A 26568-nucleotide genomic window follows, 5' to 3' on the forward strand; every position below is an offset into this window, starting at 1 on the left:
TTCCTAGCTTGAATAAAATTGAATCACAAAAGCCAAAAGATTGCAACTTGCAAGCGATTGGGAAAATGTGAAGTGAAAAATCTTTGAATGAAGACAAAGTACGAGAAAATGAAGTTGTTCCGGATTCAACCGAAAATTGTTTTAATATATTTATATATGTATTATGCTTTTGAGTCGTGACGCGTGTTGTAATTTGTCAACGTACGGTAGGTTTTGTGTTAAGCACGCCTTAGAGAATCATACGACTCTGATCAATGAATATTGGTCATTAAACCCATGATCAAAGTCGTCATGTGCATCATGATTTCCAAATAACACTATGATATTCGTCATAAAATAATAAAAGAACAATAATAAACGCCGAAGCCTACAATTTCAATAATATGGTAAAGCTTATAAGTTGAATTTTACTTATGTATAATAATCTATTTTGCAATGAAAACATATTAAGAAGTAAATAAAAAGTGAGATTCACATAGTGAGAGTGGTGGCAGTGCTAGCAAGTCAAGACAATAAGGTTAGGGTCACCAAATTTATTTAGTGAATCTTATATACCAAAGGAGTATATTACTGGCTTCAATTTCCATGTAATTAAGTTATATTAACTTTTCAATTTCTTTAGTAAACAAATTTGGTACCCCTTGCTAGCAGTACTCTTTTGCCAAAACAAAAGTTATGCATCCACACTTTGTGGATTTTGTGATCCAACCGATGGGGAATTGGGTTTAGCTAGAGCTGACTATCTGTCATTGATTTGTTTCAACTGCCGGCCATATCAGCATAGTGGTTACTGCAAATATTAATTAAAACAGTAAAGAGAAGAAAATATGACCTGCAAAATGATGAAGACCCTTTTGAGTCTCCATTTCTATCTTCAAATAAACAGAACATGTAAAGGAGATTATGAGAAACATAAGAAGTTTGAAAAAAAATAATTTATTTATTTATTTATCTATTTCGTTTATAATTCATTCTTATATGCCATTGGGTAGTGCTAATTAAGTCGAATGGCATAGAGCAACCAATCTTGCTGATTTGAAATGTGGCATTTGACATATCCAACTAATTGGATGCCTCTGGCTAGCATATGAGAGTTTGTGGAACTGGTAAGGTCAGGATATGGATTTATTTATGAATAATTAAAATACTTGGAAGCTGAGAGAAAAACGATAAAAAAACAAAATGAAGGAACTGGACAGTGGACACCAACAAGTTAGAATAATAGCAAAGATGCCACATGTTTCCTTTTTATTAGCATTGGATGTAGATACGTAGGAACGATGCCAACATCAATTGGTCTAATCTCTTTCTGCCTATGTACGTATAGCCTAAGGCCAAGCTACATAATTTAAATTTGTCAACCGCCAGTTGCAGAGAATTAAGCTAAATACATTCTATTTGCCTTGTGCTTCACCAAAAGAGCTTTCAACAAAATGGTGGACCCTCTATTTTCTTCTTCTTCTTCTTCTTCTTGTTTAAAAATCCAAATATTCATTGATCCTCTAGGTTGATCACACATTCTTTAGTGGGGCATTTGCAGGGGTATTTCTATAAGCCGGCCAAAGAAAGAAGCAAGGCTAATAGGAAGTAGAGCTGCACTTTTTATATATGGTAATACTAAGTCAAACGCAACATATGCAAATATCTTCCATATAACATAATAATAATGGGGAATGTACATTGAAATATTGATCCGAACAGCGATGGAGGGTCAGGAGAACATGGCGTTTATAGCGAACGCCATTAGCGTTGTAACATACTTCCATGACTGCATGAACTTCAGCTTAACCAAGTCAGCCACCACCCTCACAAACGGCATGATCATGGGAACGGCATTCATATTGACCTCCTGGATGGGTTCATCTCTGATACCTACTTGTCCATAGTTAAGACCTGTGTCCTCTTTGCTTGCATTGAATTGGTGGTACGGTCTTCATTCATCATCTTCTCTACCATTATTGTCTTTCCCTGATCATACACCACCTCATGATGCTAGACATCAATCCATGTTTTTTATTTTATTTTATTTCATATATAAATTGTTTTTTAAAAAGCGTTCAAAAGAAAAAAAGCTAAATCAAAAGATATACATATCAGGTGGACAGCACTTTTGTCTGTTTAGAGGTCTAATCAGAATCCCAATCTCCAATCTTATCCGAAGTGCTTGGTGATCAAACAAAGTTCTCGAAATATTCTTCAATCCAAATCATCGCAAATGTAACAAAAGCTTTTAGAATGATTGCATACAGTTTTTTTTCACCATGACCCGCTTGAGATATAAATAGATTTGTCGAGTCACATATACCGATTATCACCATCTATAAAAACTGAAGTTGATGCTTACAATCCACCTCACAATTTAAACTTCCTTTAACACCCTAATGAAAACATCTAAAAACTTTTTTAGGCATTTAAATTTAATTCATGCATGATGCATCCAAAAAAGTTAGAAAGTGGAAAAAGAAAATTTTGGTCCGCTCATATTCCCCACCTAAAGGTCCTCTATAAAAACCAATACTTTTAACATCTCCTGCTTACAGAGGCATACATACAAAAATTAAAGATCACTCTTTGAATGACATTTTTTTAATATTTTTTTTGTAAGACTTCACAGTCGGTAGGTTATTTTTTATTAAGTTTTTATATATGGGATACAATATTATATATATATATTTTTTGTAATTGTTTTTATTCATGGGATTGGGATGGCGATTATGAATTTGATAAAACCGAAGCAAACTCAGTCCTATTTTGTAGTGGCATTGTATTGGGGAATGAGGGGAAACGGAGGCGGTGGGTGGACTGGTGGTTATCGTAACTATGCAGAAAAGCCAATGCTAAATGTGGAAAATCAAGGGAGGTCGGAAAAAGAGTATTAGAAGGCTGACGTTAACTTACCGTTGAAACTCAATTTTAAAAATTTGGACCGAGCCACGCAAAAGCTACGTCCAGAGCAGGTTTGTTCAACGGTAATTTCGTCCAAGTTCCAACGTGGGAAGACCGAGAAACTGAAGCAAACATATATAGTATTTAAAAAAATGTAATATATAAAAAAAAAAAGAAGAAGAAGAAGATCCTATTTCAAAAACTAAATAAATAAGATCTGAAATTTGATGGTTACGTTTGAACTATTTAATAGATTTCTTTATCAAAAATATTGAAATTTTTCAAGAAAGATTCGAGCAATTTTCTTTTTCTAATTAAATTTTGTTCACATTCATTTTATGGTCAAATCCAAATTTGAAAGTTTGTTTTTGTGAGAGCACGTGCATCCATATATACTGAAACTGAATTTTGCGAAATTTCCAACATTAAAACTGATAAACGGTCGAATTTTATTATTACTATTATTATTATTTATAATTTCCAGTATATTAAAATTTTGTTGAAATACAAAAAACTGGAATTTCCGGAAAATAGAAGTGGTAGAACCTTTCATCGATCCTGAGATGTTTAGTTGATCAAATTTGGGGAAGCGGTCTCCGTCCACATCATGGTTAATGGACTTTTCCAAGAACTTGCTCCGGAGAATCTTGATAAAGGTTTTCTCAGAAGAGAATTAACACTTAGGGGTCTTGTCCTTGTCTATAGATGCCTCCTTGAAAGCTCAATTCAGGTGCTGCAGTTTCCTTTATATTGTGGCCAGAAGCTACATGGGAGGAGGTTACGGGCTTCGCTATGAATAATGTTAGAAATGGTCATTTTGCTGAACAGCAGGAAGGCTGCCTCAAAGATACTCTGGAGTTGGTAAAGTTACTTTCATTAGGTTCCTAAAATTTATACTAAATTTGGTTAAGTATTGCTCTTTGGGCTTTTACAACTTGTACTAAATTAGGTTGCTACTGTTGCTATTTGGGCTGTTGTTTCATCATGCATTCATAGTTCTGGATGTTTTAAACCACCATTCGACTACCTCCAATGTTTGAGGATAAGTCGCTACAAATTCTCCTTTCTTTTATGCGCGTTCCTAATTTCAGTTCGGTCTTTCTTTTCTTTGTATAAAGATTCCTCTCCACAAGGAAAAATAATAATAATAATAAAAATAAAGGGAAGAATAAAAAAAGTAGTACAACCTGTCCTATATTGCAATTGACAGCTGATTGTGGTTAAGTAATTACGCAATAAAAAGAGAAAAAAGAAAAGGAAGATGAGATCTGAAAAGGAATTAACACCAAAAGAATAAAGCCATACATCTCATAGGGCACTCAAAACAAGAAGTTGGAAACTCACATTGAACATTGCCTGTCAGTAATAGCAAAATACAGCACATAAATAGTCTATATATATATATAATGACTTGCGAAAAAGATAGTCTATATAATGTCATAAGCCTTATTATATAATGTTATGAGCCTTATTATATTACAATTTTTACGCAACAGGAAGATACTATCAGCCTGCAAGGGGATCAATCACATGGCCTGTGAACAGAATTGTCCCACCCATGTCTTCTCTAATCACGAAAAGAAATGGATGGTCAGCTACAAATTCGATCTTCTCAGATATGATCAGACTCGTCGTTGCTATAAGAACGGCAGAAGCAGCTGCGGCTTCTGTGCCTTCTTCATTAACTTCAATGAATGACTAATGGAATATACTTGAAACATATAGGTCACTACCAGCAGGTGAGTCCACCATCTCTGTCAGGCCTCCACTGAAAGGCAATACCAGTCCTAAACCCTTAAGGGTTTTGGAGGCTTCAAAACGGAATGAAATTTTAAACCTTGGAATCCTGAAGTCACCCCCTTCAACTCGTTCGTATGGAAGATAACGTTCTAGGAGCCCAGATTCAGAACCCAATTTTTCAACCAGAGCTGGTAGCCCATCTTTAGCATCTGGAAGAAAGAAATACATTGAGAAACTACGCTTGTCCTCACCTTGTTTATAAGGAAGCTTTAGGACTTTGAAACCATCAAAGGCACCAACAACCTGCTGTTTTTGTGCCGGTCATGAAGGGTGCCTTGACGGTGCTGCCATTGAGAAGGTGGAAGTCATGGTCTTTTATGCTTAATGCATCAAATGGTTCATTCCAGGCTCCTTTGAAGTATAATGCATCTGCAAAGATGAGCACGGTTGTGCTGTTAACTGAACCATCTGGAAGAACCTCTCTGATAAGGCCTCTAGTCTCTTTCTCAACCCATGAATTCACTTCACGGATCACTTCAGGAGCCTTTGACAGCAGAAAAAGGCACAAGATTTAGCTTACTCATCAATTCTCAGAAAACTAACAAGATATGCAATTACGACAGCATAATATCCAGTACATTATTAAACGTACCTCCTTATGGAGTCTAATGGTATGACTGAGGATTGAACCAGTTCATTGTGTTCTACAGTGGGTGAAATAAATAGATTAGTTTTCAAGCCATCGTTGGTTAAACAAAGAAAAAAAAGAAAAAAAAAGGAGAGCATTTTAAAACCAGGTTCAAATTTTCGAAATCGAAAAAAAATCAAAAGCTTAAAATATACAAATTTTCATGAAAATATCGAAAGATATAAAACTCATAAAAATGATAAAAATCAATGAAAATTCATTTTAAAAGATAAAATTTTTTGTTAAAATTTAAAAATTAGCTTATTTAATCATTTAATTATTAAATTGATTATAAAAATTACAAAAATATTGAATAGATACCATATTTTTTTAATTAATTTAATTTATAGTAAACGATAATAATTATAAATAAATTATTATTAATAAAAATATGTAAATATATATATATATATATATTTCATAAAAATTGTTTCTTTAGTAAGAAACAATTATTACAAATTTGTAATTATATTATATTTCATAAATATCATCTCAATATTTAAAAAATTTTTAAATGGTTGAAAATTATTAGTCTTTTTTTTATTTTCATTTTGAAATGTGAAATGTAAAAAATAATTATAAAAAATGTATCTTATTAATAATTTTTATGTAATTATTAATTTGATAATCATAAGGATCTTATATTAAATGTAATTATTCTTGATATTTGGTATAATATATTCTATCATTTTTTTTATTTACTTAATATTATTAATTTAAATACAATTAATACCAATTCTATATAATATTGTATTTTTATGTTACTTTTTATATTATTATTTTTCATTATCATATAATCAACTATTAATTTATAATTATAAAATTCTAATAAATCTATCTTATATAAAATATATAGCAAGTATTTATATACTTTATTAATAAATAAAATTTATTAAAGTTATTCAATATAATTCATTCCGTTTTATTTTTATCATTAAATATTTAAAAAATAACAAAAATATAAAAAAATTATGACTAAAATTAATTTAATAAAATAATTTATTAAACATAAATAATATTTATAAATTTTTTATAAAAATTTTACAGATGAAATATTTACAGATGAAATGTTCTAAAATTTTAGATATTATAAATTTTTTAATTAAATTATTAAAAATTTAATATAAATATTTTAATAAAAATTTTCATAAAATTTTTAATAAAATTTTATATTATAAAAATTCAAATTATTTTATTTGAAATCTAATTTTTTTTTAACTCTAAAAAAAAATAAAAATTTTGATAAAAATTCCAAATATTTAAAACTTTGATCAGAACATAACTGCTACACCACTTCAATCACGTATAAGACGAAAAAAAGAAAACCGTAACAGACTAGTTGAGCTCCTCTTTGTTGATAAGGCCCCACTGACAAAAAATCAATGAAGAATGTCTAAAAGTTCACTGTTTGGAGTCCTGATCTTATTGTACGACCAGAAGGTTAATTTTTATTTTTATTTTTTTAAATTAAAACTAAAATTTTTGAATTTTCTTTCAACCCATTCAAAAAGGGAAGATCGAATAACCTCATTCTGGAAATCAGCTTGGTTCAAAGCAGCCCTGTAAGCAGTGTCCACAACCTGTTTGAAAGAAGGCTTGAGAGGAAGAGACTTGCCGACCCAAAGACCATTGGCAAACGACAAACGGGGCCCACCGCTGGGACTCCCGTCGGCAAATACGACGCCGAGGAGCTCCGAAGCGAAGGAGTTGAGTTAGTCGCTGGACGCGGACTTGAGGAAGGAGCGCAGCTGGTGGAGGGTGGGCCCACTGGAGCCAGCGGCGATCAGGCTCAGAACCACGTGGAGGGACAAAGGCGAGTAGACCACATTGGAGTCCTTGCCTTCGGTGAGCAGAAGACGCTTGGTGATGCTCAAAGAGACGTCGTTTTGGTTTCTAATCGATTTTCGGAGGTCCATTGCGAATTTTTCAGCAGGGAGTAGAGTTGGATGTTCTTAGTACGTGGAAGTGGAAGGACTTGAAGATGGCGGTGGGTTGTTTAATAATACCAAGGAAATTTCTCCTACCATGGTGGGATAATTTAAGGCGTTTCTAATTTCTTTTATCTCTCGGATTACGCATACGTGGCTATTCTTTGCTTAGGAAGTAGGATTTTTTGAGAATGAACAACGTGACGATTTCTTACTTGCTCGTGTTCCATGCCAAACAATGGGTTTCGGTCCAATTTTTATTTCTGTTGGCTGCATCTATAATAGCCAAACACATTGTTTTGATTGGTAGCTCAATATACACCACTTCATTCTACTTGTTTTTGCTGTTGTTTGTTTTTTGCCCCTTTTTTTTTTTTTTAATAAAGTTATACTTAGTATGTTTCTTGGTAGAAATACACATTATCGAAGTTGTTGGATTGAACTGTGGTAATTTGCTTTGAAAAAATGATCAAATTTAAATTACTGAAGGGGTTTTGGTAATTACCGATGGAACTATCGGTAATTTTTCCAGTAAGTACATGGACTTCTAATATGGATTATCAATAGTTTCATCGGTAATTACCCATGATCCATCGGTAATCAACTTTGGTTGAAATTTTCTAATTTTTTCCAAATATTTTATGGATTTTATTGTTGAGGGTCATTAAAAAAGTTAGATTTTGCATGTTTTTGGTGGAAATACATATTATCAAAGTTGTCGGATTGAAAAAAAATGACAAATTGTAATATCGATAGGATTTCGGTAATTATTGATGAAACCGTTGGCATCAGTAATTACCGATGCATCATTGATAATAAACTTTATTTGAAAATTTTCCCTTTTTTTTCAATTTTTTGTGAATTCTTTTGTTGAGGATCATTAATAAAGTTATATTTAGTATATCTGTAACAGTAAAAAACATACAAAATACTGAACACACAATGCTATTTTACCAAAACAATAAGACAAATGACTTTTTCAACAAAACAATACATGAAATCAATGACTTTTTTACCAAATCACACATTAAGCAGTTGAGCTACTAATTACATTCTTACAACATTGCATAATACACGTTTATAACAGCTAAAAGGATAACAAAATGTTCCTTTCAGCACTAAACAAAAATCTTTTAGAATTCTATTGGTAGTTACTTTATGTTTTTGTACAAATTGAATGGGAACATACAATAACAGTGGTTTTTCTTTTTTTCAAAGGCCAAAACAATGTCGTTTAAGACGGATCTTCTAAGTAATGTTATTCCGTTCTCGCAGGATTCATAGGAGCTTGAGCAATTAAGTATTACCGCTGTAATGATCAATTGGTCAGGCACTTATTACTATTGTATGCTCCACGATAATTACAAATATAACTGCAACCATCTTCATTGGCTTCAAAATTTGGCCAATACTTTTCCAGGCTCTGACATTTATCCAAGCTTCTCTTTTTCCCAATCCCATCAAATCAACCACAACTGGATCAATACCAAGAGGAGCTGAGAATGTTGACTAAAACAAATGCAAAAGAGAATGTTCGAAAATAATATTGAAAATTTGAAGTCACATTCTAGTTGGGAAAGAAAATTGATTTTGTTAATGAATATAAATATAATATACCTTGTACCAAACAAGCATCCTACTTGTTGGAAGACCAATGTCGTGCCATACATAACTAGCTGATTCAGAGGTTTGTGCACAAAGCTGCTTTACATAACTAGCTAACTCAACCTTATATATCCATTGATTCTTGGACAAGTACACTGGATCTAAAGAAAATTTCCATTAAAAAAAAAAACTAAATATCATTGGTTAAAAATATATATATAGCAAAGAAAGGTCTCAATTTTTGATATGTGAAGAATTTTAATGTGCTCACATGAATCGCATAAAAATGTATATATATATATATAATATATATATATATACAGTCCGTCTATGGTGTGGATGGTCCTCATGCGGACCACAGTATTGGTGAAGGTTTTTCATAGTATTGGTGACGATTTTCTAAAAAACCGTCGTTAATACTATGAAAAACCGTCGCTAATACTGCGGTTCTCATGCGGACCGTCCTCACCATAGAATTTCTATATATATATATATATATATATATATTTGATATAGAATCATGCCGATACAAACCAACAACACTAGCAAATAAATTCTCAGCAGACCAGTGGAAAGCACTCCTGCTTGATCTGGTTAGATAAGCTCGGACTTGGCTACACCTATATTCAAATACATATATCTAAATCATTCACTTTTTATTTATAATATGTATATTTTTTCTTCTGCAGTTCTAGAAGCCAATTTCGAGAACAACCAAATCAATTTATAGAAATATAATGAAGCAATAAAAATAAATGAAATACCCAAACAAACATCACCAGATTATCTATCATGTGATAATAAACTATGATTTTAAGAATGTTTTCTAGTCTAAAATGAAATTGAGTATACATACACGGTTTTGTTTAACGGCACAAAGTGGTGTCTTTCACCTCTAAGCTAGAATTGTTGTAATACCCCGTCCCGAAGTACATCTGAAATTTCTAAAATTTGACAAAGGTTGATTGGGTTTGACCGTCGTTGACCAAGGGATCAAATATTGACTTTTTAATCCTGATGGAATTTCACATTGACCGAGGTACCATTAAAAAGTACACATTGTCACGAGTTCATAGACTAGTAACACGTTGAAAATGGAGCTACAGATTGAAAGTTATGAGCAAAACAAGTTAAGGTCCAAACTGTCCAAGGGGTGCCGGAGTTGACTTTTTGTTCATGCAAAGTTGAGTTTTGAGTCATGCATGGTTGTGAAGTACTCGTTGATATGAGTTCATAGACTAGCGGTACGTCCGATTTGGACATATGGTTTGAAAGTTATGGACATACAAAGTTTTTCGAATACCGTAATATTTTAATATATTTTGACTTAAATGAATAGTGTATGCCACGTGTCATATTTTCAGCCAATCCCGTGAGCCGGGGGGAAGAGAGAGAAAGAGGGGAGGAGAGAGAGAGAGAGGGGGGGGGGGAGAGAAGCCACCACCGTTGACTGCCGTTCGATCACTTTTAAGCCACACGCGCACCCTAGCTTGAAGCCCACTTGAAAACCGGTCGGCCAGCCAAAAATCGCAACCAGATCTCTTGTGACGTGCCCGGATCGGGGGCCGACGAGTGGTCGATTTCCTTCTCTCGCCGATATCTCCTAAACCAGACCTGTGTTTGCCTCACCGCTAGTCCCGTTGAGTTACCCATCACCAGATCTACCACTTCACCAAGTTTCACGGCCAGTGGCCACCGGACGAGCCGCCGACAGTGGCGGATTCCGGTGACCACAGTGGCTCACCAAAAACCCAATTCCGGTGAGTTTCCGATCACCCCACCTATCATTTCCCACTAATTCGATCTCCCTAAACCCAAATCCGAGGTCGCTTTCCTCCAATTCGCGACGGATTGAGTGAATCGAGGACTTGAATTCTCAGAGCTTTCCGACGAGATCCTGGCCACCACGGGTCCGATCTCCAGGAGGTAAGCCTTGATCCGCGATTCTCGTTCCATAAGCTTCGTTTTGGTATATTACTCACAAATTTTGGTTAACGTTTGTGTTAAACCCCCCGGGTAGCGGGTATTATTTATCCGAATAAAATATTAATTTATTTGAGTTGTGTAATATTGTTGTTCTAGGAGCACGTGTGAGTTGTAGAATTGATCCTATGGAGGATCTTGGTTGGATTGTGTACTCAAGGTAAGTAATCCAACTTCAAATTAATTTCGGGAATAAAATTTGTGAATATTTTGTATTAATTGAATATTTGAAATTGATATTCTATGTGATAAATATTTAGTAGATTTATATTTGAAAATTTGATGCTCAATTGAGTGAATCAAAATATTTATATATTAAGAAATATTTTGATCTAAAAAATTTTATGAAATTGAAATTGAAATTATTAATTATTAAATTTATTTGTTGGAATATTTCATAATTGAATATTTCAAAAATATGTTTATGTGTTCAATATTATGCAGTATACACGTACTGGTGTTTTGTGTATATGGATGTAATTAGTGCGCACATGGATATGAATAGCGCGCAGATGGGTGTGAGTAGCGTGTAGGTGATTTATGGGGTTGTCCTATGGTAGCCATCGGATGAGGATAGGCCGCCCCTCCATGGCCAGGACGCCTGTTAGCAGCAGTGCGGTGGGACGCCATGCGACCGTATACCGGTTTCTCTCTTTAACCTCCTGTCTGGCGGTGCTCAGGACGTTGGGTACCGTTGGTGCCACTAGTATATAGTGGGTGCATCAAATGGTTTTCAAAACATGGATTTCAAAATAAATATTTTGAAATTGTATTTAAATTAAGAATATATTTAATGTTGTTTTTATTATTTATTTCAAATGGAGGTTTTAATTTGATTTAATTTTTTCTTTGCTTAATTGTTCAATAAATTGATTTATTTTAATTACTTAATTATTCTATGAATTGTTTTAATGTGAGTTTTATTAATATTTTGGTATTAATTGTTATGACATGCATTAATTATTTAGTAATTGTTACAAGTTATTTTTATTTCTATTTGTTTCATTATAAATTTTGGATCCTTGAATTTTTGTGTTTTATTGGAAAATTATTGACTAATTGTTTTCCTTGGTTTTCGGGGCATACAAATAGTGGGTTTTGTGAAAATGTTTTAAAAATGAAAACTTTTCCAACGGAGTGAATGGTGAGAGTTTTGAGGGAAAATATTATTTTCAATTTATTATCATTTACTTATTCTTGATTAACCAAGTATTCTATGATTGTTATTATTACCATAATTGTATAATAGATAGGGTCACTCATTGAGATGATTAGCATATCATATTTTTAAATTCCGTTCCCCTAGGCCCAGGTTGGGAGACGTTGATCGTCCGGGGCGAGCTCCACGTGTCAGTTCAGTGCCGAAAGTCCAAGAAGCATTTTCTCCCTTTTTCCGCTCTATCTTGTATTGCTTTATCTGTCATTGTATTAAATTCATCATTAGTTGTATGATACTTTGTATACGGATTGAACACATAATTGTTTAATTGCTTACTGATTCCCTGTTGTTATTTTGGAGTGCTGTAAATTTGTGGAAACAAATTATATTAAGGTGGGAGGAATAATGAGGATGTTTCTAGAAGTGTTTTTCGTGCAGGAAAGTTTTGTGGTAAGTCCAACTCTTAAGGGAGGTTCTGCTGGATTTTTCATTGGAGGGTCCCATAGGGTTTTCCTGGGATCAGGGCTTGTTTAGGGTTCCGGTGAGAAATTTTGGACGGATCCTGACAATTGTTATTTGGCCTGGAGACAAAAGGGTGCAGAAAGTTGTTGAATTTGGGAGTTAAAACTTAGTATTCTCTCATATTCAAGAACAGGATTCTTGTCATGGGACTTTTTTAACTTCCATCATAATAGCTATTAATTGGTTTTCTTGAATTATCACAACTTTTGGAATATCTGTTGGGTGTAGATGGTTTATCAAACAAGAAATGCTTCAACTAGCTCAAGTACTATTTCAATCATGTTCAACTGAGATCAAAGAATTAAGACCAACCTTCCAGAACTTGATGATGAATTCCCACTCTGTCTCAGCTAGAACCACAAAAGCTGCAATCAAAACCTCATAACACCGAAATATCCCATTGAAAACCTACACTAAACAATCACAAAGATTAATTCCATAGCTACACATTTATTTTTGTAAAAATATAACAGAGTGAGGAAAGAGAGAGAGAGAGAGAGAGAGAGAGAGAGAAAAAGAGAAAGTTACATCATATCCGTCCTTGAAAGATCGAATGGCAGAGAAAACGTTAACAGCGATACAGAGAACGGCTGTAGGGGAGGTCAAGATGCTGAAGCACTTACACACCACCAAGAAAGGGCCTGGCCTCATTCTCAATCTGGTGGAGCCACCCAAATTCGAAGACACTCTTGTCACGCTCTCTCCTCCTCCTCATCCTTCCCCTTCTCTTGGTACACTAAAAAAATTTTCCTGCACTTTTTGGACCTCCCAAGAAAATCCTCTCAGCTTCGAGAAAATTTCCTTCTTTTGTAGCTATTAACGAAACCCCTAAATCCTTTGATAATGCAACTGAGGGTACAATGTGAAGAAGAATAAGGCAGATCAAAGGAGAAGAAGAAAAACAAGTGCATCGAAGAAGAAGAACAATAGAATTTGAATATAACTCACTGGGATTTTCCAATTGGAGAGCTGCAAAGAGATGATGTTCCGACGGGAGACCACATTCCAGCGAGAGGAAGAGAGCTACTTCGAATGGAAAGAGAAAGAGTTGTCCTGGACCGAAAGGGATAAATCAGGGAAAAAGCAAAAGAAACATAGAGAAATTGCGAGAAAATATCGCGAATCCATGAGAAAATAGAGGTCGAATGCAGAATCTGATAGAAAATGAGAGAAAAATATCTATCAAGATTTGAGCCTGGATGTGCGAGATTAAAGAAAAACAAATGGGGGTTTTTGTGGAGCTGATTAAAACAAAAAAAAAAAAATTAGAAAGGGCATGAATACCCACCGAAGTAGAGTCTCCATGGGAACAAAAGAGGAAGCTTCAACTGCTGTTGCTACAATGGAGCTGCGGTGGATCGCGGTCGTCGATTTTAGAAGTTGATCGACAATCATCAACATCCTCCTCAAACTCACCATTTTTCTTTTTTCGGAGTGTGAGAGAGAGGGAGAGAGAAAATGTGAAAGCCCCTTCAGTCTTTAAACCGTTGTCCATGTTCTTCTTCAAGTTTAGAATTAGAAACCAACTAAAAATGACAATGGAGTGTATATGGCTTCTGTTAGGCTTTGTGTTTTGGGGGAATTTAGGAGATAAGGGTATAGTTGGAATTATGTAAAAATGGTGGATAGATATAAAAAGTTTAAAAGGGAAGGGGTAGATTTACTTAGGCTCCTTAGAAAAGGGGTATTGGATCAGATTCCCCTTGTTATTTATTGCAATAAATAACAAATAATAATAATAATATTGAGTTCATAATCCTTTATATGCACTTTTAGAAACCAATAATTACTAACGTGAAATGAGTTTCACCAAATGAACTCAATAAAATTTTGCACATTCTGCCAATGTCGCCATCATTTGGATCCATTGGAGTTAAAGAAGTAGCATTTCTATCAAAAATTAAGTATAAATTGAAAATACTTCTAGATCCTTCAACAGTGCCAAACATTTAAAATTACTGCAAACATTTTTTTTTTTTAAAAAAACCCAAACTTTGAAAAACCAAGTGGTGAGCACAACAGCTCCACCAGCTTCTTTAATCTTCTTCTCCGTGATCTTTGGCACCAGCTTGGTCTTCACGATGATTGGCTGGGCAGTAGGCAACACTCCCTTGCCTAACAACTTGAAGTACCCAAACTGTGTCAAGTCGATCAATAGAGCCTCATTTCCTTTGCCTGCCTTGTCCTTCATATATTGGGAATTCAACAACCAAAGCTTGTCGATGTTGACGATGGGGCAATAGAATTTGTTGCACAGTTTGTGGAAGTACCTCATGCCAACTTCACCAAAATACCCTAAATGGTACTTGTTGAAGAGGATTCTATGGTGGTGCATACCTTCGGCATTTCCACGGCCTCCGGGATGCTTCTGGTGCTTCCCAATCTGACCATGTCAGGCACTCACGTGACCCCATTTCTCGCGATTTTTCTTAAATTTGGTAGTCATGGCTGTTCTCTTTCTTCCTCCCTTTGTGTCCTTAGGGTTTTTAGGAGTGGCTCGGAAGAAGATAGTTAAGCTAGGGTTTTCAGACATATAGTTAAAGCTTGTCGAGGAAGATCAAAACGACGCCATTTGATATGGGCAGCACATGGGCACCTTCGTTTCGTTGGGTCAAACTGGTATTGAAGGCCTAACCCAAAGGCTTGCCGGCCATGCCAAAAAATGATGAATGCTTATTTATTTATTTATTTTGATGGATGCTTTATTAATTTATTTTTTAGGGTTATTTTTCTTGCTTTAGGATTTTATTATATGGCCTTTATATAAATTGTTATCGAGATTGTAAAAGTGAGTTGTTTTGATGAATATTTAATAATGTTGCATGAGTTATTACTCTGATTTCTTTCAAATCTTGGTATTATGCTAAAATTAATAGGTTTTGATCTTTAATTTTAGTTATTCAATCAACATAATAGATAATCTTTCATCTTTTTTGTGAGATTTATTGTCTTTTTTATGCTTCTGCCTTGTATCACTTTTTTTTTTTTTTTAACCTCAATTAACATTTACTGTTAAAACAATGAAGGACAAAATATACTTTAATACCTTCTAGTTTAATATTATTTTCATTTAGGGGCCTATAAAAAAAAAATTGACAATTATAAAATGCATTTAAACTGTAAATATTCCATTAATAAGTGATCATTTGCTATTCACATGATCAAGTATTTAATTTTTTTAATTTTTTCTTATAATTTTTGAAAAACTTTTGAGAGAAATTTCAAAGAACCATCACGTGTCTCTTGCTACCCCTTTGTCCAAAACTCACTGTTTCAAATTATCTCTTTATTGTTTTAACATAAATGACACTAAACAACCACCATGACCAATGCAATGCTTCAAGTCGCCACCATTAGTCGGTCTGGACGAAGGAAAATTCAAAGGCTTACCTGTGCATGAACCAGCATGGATGTTATCAGAGATGTTCAATTTCCCTTAAATAGATACCACACCTATTGAATTATTGGAACAACTGACGTGCGCTACAATTTTTTAGTTCCTGAGATGGCAACATCAATAGTAGAAGCAACCATTGGCGTATAGTACGAAAGTAGTTGACAAGGCATGGTGGGAGGATTACTTGGACCTTAAGGAGATTCAACGAATCAAAATAGCTATGACAGTATAATAGCTTAGTAAGGGTGGGCACGATGTGGGTCAGTTTGGGTTTTTGGACTTCTCAAAGCCAAACCAGCAATTTCAGTTTGGGTGGTATAAAATTTCCCTATGCTCTCTGCTCCATTACTCTCTTCTTTGACACAGGTAGTTATTGTGGAATCACCTTTTGAAGCTGCCATCTCTTGCTGCTCAACAATCACATTCAGTTTAAACCTCTTATTTTCAAGTTCATTTTGCTGTAAGAAGCTAGGCTCTATGCATCCATCATGTTCTGTTGATTCCAGTTCCTTGTGGTCTTCTGTAGGGAAGAGTTTGGAAGTGGTAATGTCTTCAGTCACCACAACTGTAGATTCTTCCACATCTCTTGCCTCCCCAACTGCAACCTCAGTTACATCCAGCTCCTCTACTTTCTGTTGTATACCATTTTCATGTATTATGGATGAAGCATCAAACTTTTGTTTTGAGATCTCATCTTTGTTAACATTTCCACTTGATGTGACACCAGCCAGGGAAGCTTTCTAAAGGAAATCACTTTGGTTTGTAACATCTAGTGTGCTCTCTTTAGCAAGGCTCCATCTTTCTCTTGCTCATCTGATTCAATTCCATCTTAGATTATCACCTTGCCTGGAGCATTTGTGGCCTCATCATGTTTCTCCCCTTTTTCAATCTTGGTTTCTTGTTCGCTCAATCCCGTGATGGATGCCTTTTCAAGTTTGTCTGTTTTAGTATCTCCACTTTTGGATGTTTCTTCTTCATCATTCTGTGTTTCTTGACTTGTTGCTACATTTGGGATTGAGGCATTTGCAATGCGATTATCTGTGATCTTCTCTTTATCATCCTTCTAAGTTTATAGTTTCTTTGCTAGGTCCAATTGCTTCAGAAACCTTCTCCTCCTCTACTAAATCAAATGATTTCTTTGCTTCCCTGTTCCGTACTATGAAGCTTCTTTCTTCTCCAATCTCTATGGCATCAATACTAGAGGTATTGTCAACATTGAGGACTTTTTTACCAGAAAAACTAGTACTTTTATCCTCCACTATCTCTTGTTTTTCATCTTCCTCCAAGCTTTTAATGTCCTTGTCAATACTGGGTTAGCTTTCTTCAATGGAGGCCTGTTGATTCGAGATTACTTCAGCATGCTGCTCATTTGCTATCTTATTCTCCATAGTTTCCTCTCTATCAATATTGAGTCCTCGTTCTCTAATATTTGCCATCTCTTGATTGCTTTCTCTTACTTCTAGAATATCATGTCTTTTGTTATCCTGTTCAACTATTGTGGTTTTCTCTTCTGCCTGTTCATTTTCTTCTTTTCTTGTTTCTTCTTAAGTCTCTAATTATTATCCTTTCCCAGGCTGGTGTTCATTCTCTGACTTCTCTTTTTTTTTATTGAATTGGTTCATCAGCTTCGTAATGTTCAAAGCTACTCACCTCTTCATTGGCAACGTTGGGTGCTAAGAATGGTTCTAAAAAAATTCCATCCTATGAGGTCCCAAAGGTGATATTGATGATATCCTTTGTGGTTTCAAGCTGAATAGCAGCAATTAAGTACATGACTTCTTCCACTTCTTTTTTCTCCATATATAAAGAAGAAATTGTTAATAAGAATTATATTAGAGATAACATCTTTCATTTTTTATTCTCCTTCTCAACTTTTCATTTCTTATTTTGTTTGGTTTTATGTTCAACAACAATGTGGTGGTGTTAGTTTCTTTGGTAAATGTTACTTTTTGGCAGTTTTTATTTTCAAGTCAATTTTCTATATAGTAGGATACAAATCTATATATTACATAGTTGATATTGTTTCTTTATTTCTTTGTTTAATTATGTTACTGTGCTCATCTATATATGTCAAAATATCAATGTTTCAGTCCTTAATAGGCACTGTTATCAGAATTGAAGACATTTATAGAATAATTCATCAAACTTTATAGATTTATAGGAAATCTAAAAAAGTTGTTTTAGATATATTATTAATTTCCTGCATCTTAAGGCCATTTACAAAATAATTCCTCAAATTTAGAGATTTCCAAAAAACCCAAGTGGTTATATGTATATATGTTAGCGCTTCTTTGGGCAAAAGGAAGTTGTCAGAGTCTATAAGATTTATGGACCCGAAAATTGGAACTCTATTTATGAGAAAATATATATATATATATATATATATATATGTATAAAGTAATAACAAGAGAAAGTTTTTCTTGTTAAATATTCTGATCCAGATCCCAAAATTACCTTTTTCTTAATATATTGTTTAATGAAATAATATCTAAACTAAATCTGCTCTAGTGAGAAAGAAAAAATGAAAAGCTGCAACCTTTTAGTTTCTGACAGTGAAAGATTAACAAGCTTCAAACTTAATCATATATCGAATTTGCAAAGCTGAAACTTTTAGTTTCTGACAGTTAAAAGATTAACAAGCTTCAAACTTAATTAGATATTGAATTTAGCATCCATATGCCATGCACGTTTCCATATGTTTCCCATGCATGTTCGTGCTACGTGCTGCATGGCTCTCTACATTCTTTGCATCTCTCTCTCTCTCTCTCTGCATGTCTCTCCTGTAGTTGAAGGGTGGAAATATATGAAATCCTCTCTTTCTTTCTTTCTTTACAAAGGTAACCATAGCCATGATGTAAATATAACTTAAGCCATGTTAGCCATGTTTTCCTTTTAGTTAGGAGCTGTTATAGTCAATGGTAACATATTATATGAACTAAGGGAATGTAAAGGAAAAGGTTATGAATGAGAAACTATCTTACTTTTCTCTCTTCTCTTATTCCCTTCTCTCCCCTCAATTCCTTTATTCTGTTATGTTTTTCACCGCTCAAAAAAGGGGCACATAGCATTTTTGGTATCAGAGCATGTTGATCCATGGACACTCATGGAAAAAACCAATGCAAAGTTCCATAATGAAGTTCAGGAGACAAGGAGGCCAATTGGACTTGGTGCTGTGGCTTCACTCCCTGGAATTCAAAGTATTGTTCACACTTAAATATCCATCCATCAAATTTTAGGAAATGTAGCTTGAGGGCGGATTGAATCCCATCTACTTGTCCAGAGGTTCGGCTTTCCCCTAGTTGTAACACAGATTGATTCTGTGAGGATTCTCCAAGAGCAAATGGGTTCATTTCCCTTTCCACCAAGTTTTGTCCTTGTTAAAGTCATAGTGCTTGTAATTCCGTCAATACCATTTGCATGGTAGCGTTTAACTGATCAAAGTTAGGTTAGCACTTCAATGGTTCCAGTGGATGAATAAATTCAAGGGTCCACTCACTTGGAAGGAGTTTATACGAGCAGTACTCTAACGCTTTGGTCCAATTGATTATGAAGACCAATCAAAGGCTCTTACCTGATTGAAACAAGCCATTTGGAGGGATATTTTAGTTTCTCAATATCAGTTGGAGTTCGAACGATTGTCACAATGCATGACAGGCTGTCAGAATCCTACTTGGAGGGATATTTTATCACCAAATTGAAGGATGAGATACACTTGGATGTTAAAATTAAGCAACTATTATTATTACTGAGCGAAAGGGCTTTATTATTACTGTGATGCAAAATTCTCTCAAGGACACCGTTGCATTCGACCTCAACTCTTCATGATTGAAGACCCAAAGGTTTTCAAGCAAGGACGAGGAGGAGAGCCAGAGCAGCAGGATCAACGGGATGTAATACCCTTCCCTGAGATTTCCTTAAATACAATTACATGAGTTGCTCAATCCTAGACTATTCAAATGCTAGGAAAAATACAAAATCATGGTGTTTTAGTGTTGATAGATAGAGGCAGTGCTCACAACTTCATTGACTAGGGCATTGTTTCACGGTTGGGATTGTTGGTGGAACGAGGAAGAGACTTGCAAGTTATGGTAGCTAATGAAGAGAAAGTTAAATGTATAGGAAGATGTAAAGGCCTTAAGCTAATAATACAAGGCTACCCTATACAAGTAAATTTTTATATGTTGCCAATTGCTACCTGTCATGTTTTGTTGGTGGTTCAATGGCTTGCCACACTTGGACCAATGGAAATGGACGATCAGACATTTACTATGAAATTTACAAAAGATCAGGTAGTCCATTAACTTTAAGGAACTGAACTAGACACCTTTAAGGAACTTTTTGGGAAGGGGTTACATGCCTTAGATGGCATCAAACTTCTCCTATAGATTCTTCCCGTTAAAAAAAAGGTCCCCTAAGCTCAAGTACCCAGAGGATTTACAAGCTTTATTGGAAGAATTTTCTCAGGTGTTTTCCACACCCAGTGGCTTGCCACCGCCGCTAGCCATGATCATGGGATACCATTGCAACTGGGTTGGCCGTCAGTTAGTGTGAGCCTCTATCGATATCCTTACTATCAAAAATATGAGATTGAACAGGTTAAAGAATTTCTCAACTCGAGAATAATCAGACCCCATTGTAATTCTTACTTATCACCGGTTCTTCTTGTAAAGAAGGCGGATGGGAGCTGAAGATTTTATGTGGAATATCGAGCTCTCAATGACATCACTATTAAAGATAAATATCTGATACCAGTGATCGATAAATTATTGGATGAACTCTATGAAGCCCAATATCTCTCACAATTGGATCTACAATCAGGTTACCACCAAATACGGGTGCGTGATAAGGATGTTCACAAAACTGCCTTCCGTACGCATGAAGGCCACTATGAGTTTGTTGTGATGGCGTTTGGATTAATGAACGCACCAGCTACATTCCAAAGCTTGATAAATTACTTATTTCGATCACATTTATGGCAATTAATTTTGGTATTCTTTGATGATATCTTGGTCTATAGCAAGAGTTGGAATGAACATCTTAAACACCTACAATGTGTATTAGAAATTTTGGCTGCCAACCAGTTATTTGCAAAGGCATCAAAGTGCCAATTTGGCATCACACAAATGAAGTATTTGGGCCATATTATCGCCAAAGGTGGGGTGAGCATAAACCCATCGAAGATAGAGGCTATCAACAAGTGGCTAACTCCCACCACTGCCAAGGACATACGGGTTTTTTTGGGATTGGCCGGTGATACGAACCTAGGTCTACTTGCTCTATATTATAATAGCCCGACTCTTAATTAAGTTCATATTTTAATGGTCACCTTAACCCCTAATCAACTTGTGATTATAAACATTAGTATATGATGAAGATGCCACAATAGGTGATAGATGTCCTATTAATAAGTCAAACTAAAACACTTGAATTATATTCAATGTTTTAGGTGTCCAAAGAAAACAAAGAGAATTCTTTCTCACATTCTGTATGAATAATGCACTATATCTTATTGAGAATATAAGCCTTTAAATAGGTTTGAAAATACAAAATAAAACCCTAAATAATTAGGTCAAAACCGGCCACCATAGTGGTTTCCTAATGTGGCAGAATTCCACCTCCTTTCCTAATATAATTTTAATTAATTAATTCTTTTATTTTGAATTAGGAATTAATTAATTTACAAACAAAATAATAAAATTCTAACTTTCCTTAGTTAATTTGTCCAGCAAATAATTAATAAAAATAAAAATAAAAGATAGTTTCCTAAAACAAAAAGTCAAACTCAAATTAAGAAACTAATTGTCTAGTTGACAACTAAGCTATCTTTATCCAATCTCTAGCTAGTTTAGGCTCCAAATTAGCTCCCATATGCCATGCAGGATGCAAAATAAGATTAGTAATGATTTCCATACGTTGCCCCTTGATTGGAATAAATCAAACTTGCTTGAACAACAAAAGAAGTTAAAGCCATCACCAAAAGTGAGCAATTTCGGCCAAAAAGAAGTCTATGCACAGTTGTGGTCTTTAATTTCTTTTGCTTCTGCCTTGACATGATTTCATAGCCTATTGGTGATATCAATAAAGTTCATAAAGAGTTGAATTCTTTGTTACCTGGGGTCAAAAAATGTACCAAAATAGCTTGCAGGGTCTATTTCCACCTTCATGACTTGGATACACAATATGGGCTTTGGATTTTTGGATAACGTCATACCCTCTTAAGATTGAATCACTGCTTGGATGAAGCTAACCAGATTGTCTTTGAATTTCCTAGCTTGTGCCCTGGTGATTGGTCCCATCTTCATTTGTAAAGGATCAGCACTCCAGCGGGTAGTCGGTTGTACAGGTAGGGTTGATTCTCATCATTTTCCTCCTCTTGAAAAGAATTTTTCCTCAAATCAAAGTCATCATCTGTAGCAAATGGAGATAAATCAGCAACATTAAAGGTAGCACTTACATTATACTCACCTGGCAAGTCAATTTTGTAAGCATTTTCATTTATCCTTTCAAAGACTTGAAAATGTCCATCCCCTCGAGGCATAAGATTTGATTTTCGTTGTTTTGGAAGCCTCTCCTTTCTTAAGCAAAACCAAACCAAATCTCATGGGTCAAATACTATCACAACAAATCCTAGAAATACAAGCTCATCTGGCAAAAATTATACTTTTTGAAGTTAGGATACAATCTTTCTTTCCTAAGTGCTTCTAAAACTAACGTAAGATGTCCTACATAATCATCTAAATTTCGGCGAAATACAAGAATATCATCAAAATAAACAACCATAAATTTTCCAATGAATGGACGCATGACATGATTCATTAATCTCATGAAAGTGCTAGGTGCATTAGTTAAACCAAAAGGCATTACTAACCACTTATACAATTCATATTTAGTTTTAAATGAGATTTTCCATTCATCCCCCTCTTTCATTCTACTTTGATAATACGCACTCCTAAGATCAATTTTAGTCACATGCAAACACCATGTAGTTCATCAAGCATATCATTTAACCTAAGAATTGGACGTTTATATTTAATGGTTATATTATTAATAGCCCTACAATCAACACACATGTGCCATGATCAATCTTTCTTAAGTACTAATAAAACCGGGACATCATATGGACTTATGTTCTCATGAATATAACCTTTTTCAAGTAACTCACTTACCTACCTTTGTAGCTCTTTTGTCTCCTCAGGATTACTCTTATAAGCAGGCCTATTAGGAATTGCAGTTTTCAGCACAAAATCAATTTGATATTCAATCTCTCGAATATGTAAACCATTATGAATCTCCTCCGAAAAGATATTATTGAATTCTTGCAAAAGAAAAGAAATAGAACTTGGCAATTCATTGAATTCCTGCAAAAGAAAAGAAATAGAACTTGGCAATTCAAGCTCTTCAAGATTAGCTTAATCATTTAGATGAACATCTTTATAAATCATGACCAGCAATGGGTTATTATTCAAAATTGCCTTTTTAACCTCACCTAAATTAAGATAAAAATTCTTCTTTTTCTTTTCTTTTTTCTGTTTTTCGTTGTGACTCACGACCACCTCACTTTCTCTCATGCTCCCGGCTTTTCCACTCGTTTCCAACCTCTCGGCCTTTTCATTATTTTTTTCCTCACCATTAAGTTTAGAAGACTTACCTGGATGTGGATGTTTGGCCTTGCCTTCTTGGATAGATGATGAAGCAGTGGGTGCCACACTAGCCCTTTCTTTAAGCTTTTTGGCCTCCCTCTTTTGTTACATTTTAAGTTGGTCTCTAAATACTTCATTTAGAGTTAATGGCTCCAGCTTAATCTTCGTTCTCTTAAATTTAAATACAATGAAATTCTCTCTATCATGGTGTATGGTATCTTTATCAAATTATCATGGTCTACCCAATAAAATATGGTCAGCATGCATGGGAACAGCATCACATAAAATAACATCTACATATTTATCAGCTGAATTTTATCTTGGCTTGTTTTTTCACTTTCATCTCACACTACTATCATTAAGCCATTGTAATCTATATGGTTTGGGATGTTTAATGGTTATTAACCCTAACTTTTCAACCATAACATTATTAATTACATTTGAACAACTTCCACCATCAATTATTATACTACAAATGTTATCTTGAATTTCACATGAGGTGTGGAAGATATTTTTCCTTTGAACTTGGTCCTCATCCTTGTATACACTCAACAGCCTGTTTGCCACCAAGCTCAATTCGCCATTTGAAGCTTTGAGAGTCTCGGTTTCCTCATGCTCAGACTCAATTTCAGCTTCATCACTATTGGATTCCAACTCTCCATTGTCCTTTAACACCATGATTCTTCGATTTGGACATTGGTTGGTAATATGTCCTCGGCTCTAACATTTGAAACACACAATATCTCATGCTCTTGAAGGTTTAAGATTGGATTTACCTTCAGATTTATGTGCTTGAGTAGGTTCGGCCCTAACATCTCTCCTTGGCTGATTGGTGATCTCGTATCCTTGCTTTGGTTTTGTCTTTGTTTCATAGGTGGGATTGCTTCTCCAAACACTTGAATTGGGCCTCCCGCTGTTGAAAACTCCTCCAAACCATGAGCTTGTACCCCTCCTCTTGAATTGGTTTTCAATCTTGATGGCCACATGTAGCATCTCTTCCAATTCTATATATTGTTGTAGCTCCACTTGGTTGGCTATCTCACAATTTAATCCTCCTAGAAACCATGCCATGGTTGCCTCACGGTCCTCATTCATGCTCAATCTCATCATGAGCATCTTCATCTCTTTATAGTAATCCTCCAGTCCTACTTCCTTGAGTTAATGATTGGAGCTTTTGATGTAGCAACCTATGGTAATGACTTGGTACAAACCTCTTTCTCATGGCTCATTTCATTTGTCACCAAGTAGAAATAGGTTCATCTCCAACTCTTCTTTGGGTACTTTGCTCATTAGTCCACCATTGGAGTGCATAATGTTCAAATTCCAAAGTGGCCAACTTCACCTTCTTTGCCTCAGAATAATTATGGCAATCCAATATCATCTTCATACGCTCCTCCCACTCTAAGTAAACCTATGGATCACTCTTGCCTAAAAATGGTAGTATATTGACTTTAATGTTTTCAAGGTCATCATCTTCATTTAGAACCTGCCTCCCATGGTTTTGCCTTCCCTGGAGAGCAAAAATATCATCGAATTCCTCTTCAAGATTATCTTAAAAATTACCACCCTTGAATTCTTCTCTAGACCATCCACGACCTCCTCGTCCTCATCCTTGGCCTCCATATAATTCCACACTTGGATTCGGCTCAACTTATGATGTTTCTAACCTATCCATATTTTGATCTAGGTGTCAAAGCGAGCATTCATTAGCTATAACTATTCCAAGACCACCATCATGTCGGTAGGTTCACCTCCACTTCCCGTTGCTCGAGAGTCACCCTTAAACCCTACGGATTCCTCTTCATTAATTCTGAATGAGCCATCTCCTCTTCTCATTCTTGAATTTGCCATGTTAGTATAAATAATGCAAAAATACTTACCAAAATCACTCCCTCACGTGTTTCACTCAAATAAAGTCTCAACACTCGTGTTTGCACACTAGTTTCAGCTTTTGACCCTCTTTTAAGCTCACACTCTTTTGTCTTTTCCACTCACAAGAATATCTCAAAGTTCTAATTAAAACACACACAAAATAGCAACTAGATCACAAGTATGCCTTAATTAAACTTATTAATAAAACAGCAACTAAAACAAATAAATACCGAGTGAATTGACAAAACCTAGTCTCGGCCTAACTAACAAAAAAAAAGGTAAATCAACAGGCATTTTTTGAAATGAATAAGGAGCAACCAGAATATTAAGAAATCAAAATTTCAAGGATAAAATTTAGGAAAGAGATTCAGACAACGAACAAGAACTATTTTAAACACAATATGAGATAGTTGTTGGTTGTAATTCTTGTAATTTAAGTCTTTTTCTTGAATCCTTTAACCAATTTTAATCCAAACAATTTCAACACTCAAAATTCAAATCTCCAGCAGCTATATAGAATGAATAACAGCAACCTATATATAATGAATAATAACAACCCCAAATAATCACAATTGAAATTTCACACCAAAACAAGCTCAATTTTTGGATCTTCCACAAACCGGTCTATGTGCAGATTTTTTTTTTTATTTGGCTTTTCTTTTCTTTTTTCTTTTTTTAAATCACTCACATATTGAACCACAAACTCCGGAAGCAAGAAACAACACCAAAATTGCAATTTCAAATGCCAAATTTCCACCAAACCCAACCCACACTTCAAACAAAAATAAATTGCATAATTTTTTATTTTATTTTAATGCAATATGCTTTCAAATATCTCTTTTTTTTTTTTAATGTATGAATGCAACTAATTAATATTAAAATAGTAAAGAAAAATCATCAATAAAATAAATTATAAGAACTAATATGCAAAACAACCAACAAACTAGGAAGTAAAAATTTAGCTAAACAAAGAAAAAAACTCGGCGATGTAAATTTTTTTTTTTTTTTTTTTTTGTAATGCAGAATGTGAAAAAGATAGAAGCAACCTTAACCTAATGCTAAAATTATATATTAATACAAATCAAAATGAAACAAATAAGATAGGTCAAACCTAAACAAAATTCATCTCTGATACCAAATGATACGAA

The 26568-nt window shown here is 34.6% G+C and overlaps 1 long non-coding RNA gene and 2 pseudogenes across 3 annotated transcripts; all 3 read right to left on the reverse strand.

The window, feature by feature from the left end:
• Positions 1 to 4252: 4252 nt before the first annotated feature.
• On the reverse strand, positions 4253 to 7230 carry LOC107420316 (serpin-ZX-like; annotated as a pseudogene).
• Positions 7231 to 8596: 1366 nt separating this feature from the next.
• On the reverse strand, positions 8597 to 13370 carry LOC132803858 (uncharacterized). 3 transcript variants are annotated; one of them, XR_009639108.1, is made up of 4 exons: positions 13040 to 13370; positions 12824 to 12924; positions 8860 to 9008; positions 8597 to 8717 (listed from the first exon to the last, which is right to left on the reverse strand). It is a non-coding gene; the product is annotated as an uncharacterized LOC132803858 (long non-coding RNA). The 3 variants fall into 3 exon arrangements; XR_009639106.1 differs by having other exon boundaries at positions 8597 to 8751; positions 13040 to 13368; XR_009639107.1 differs by having other exon boundaries at positions 8597 to 8751; positions 12824 to 12919; positions 13040 to 13367.
• A 936-nt stretch (positions 13371 to 14306) lies between these two features.
• Positions 14307 to 15341, reverse strand: LOC107420317 (large ribosomal subunit protein uL15x-like; annotated as a pseudogene).
• Positions 15342 to 26568: the final 11227 nt, after the last annotated feature.

The sequence above is a fragment of the Ziziphus jujuba genome, chromosome 5 (genome assembly GCF_031755915.1).
Source record: "Ziziphus jujuba cultivar Dongzao chromosome 5, ASM3175591v1".
NCBI classification, from domain to species: Eukaryota; Viridiplantae; Streptophyta; class Magnoliopsida; order Rosales; family Rhamnaceae; genus Ziziphus; species Ziziphus jujuba.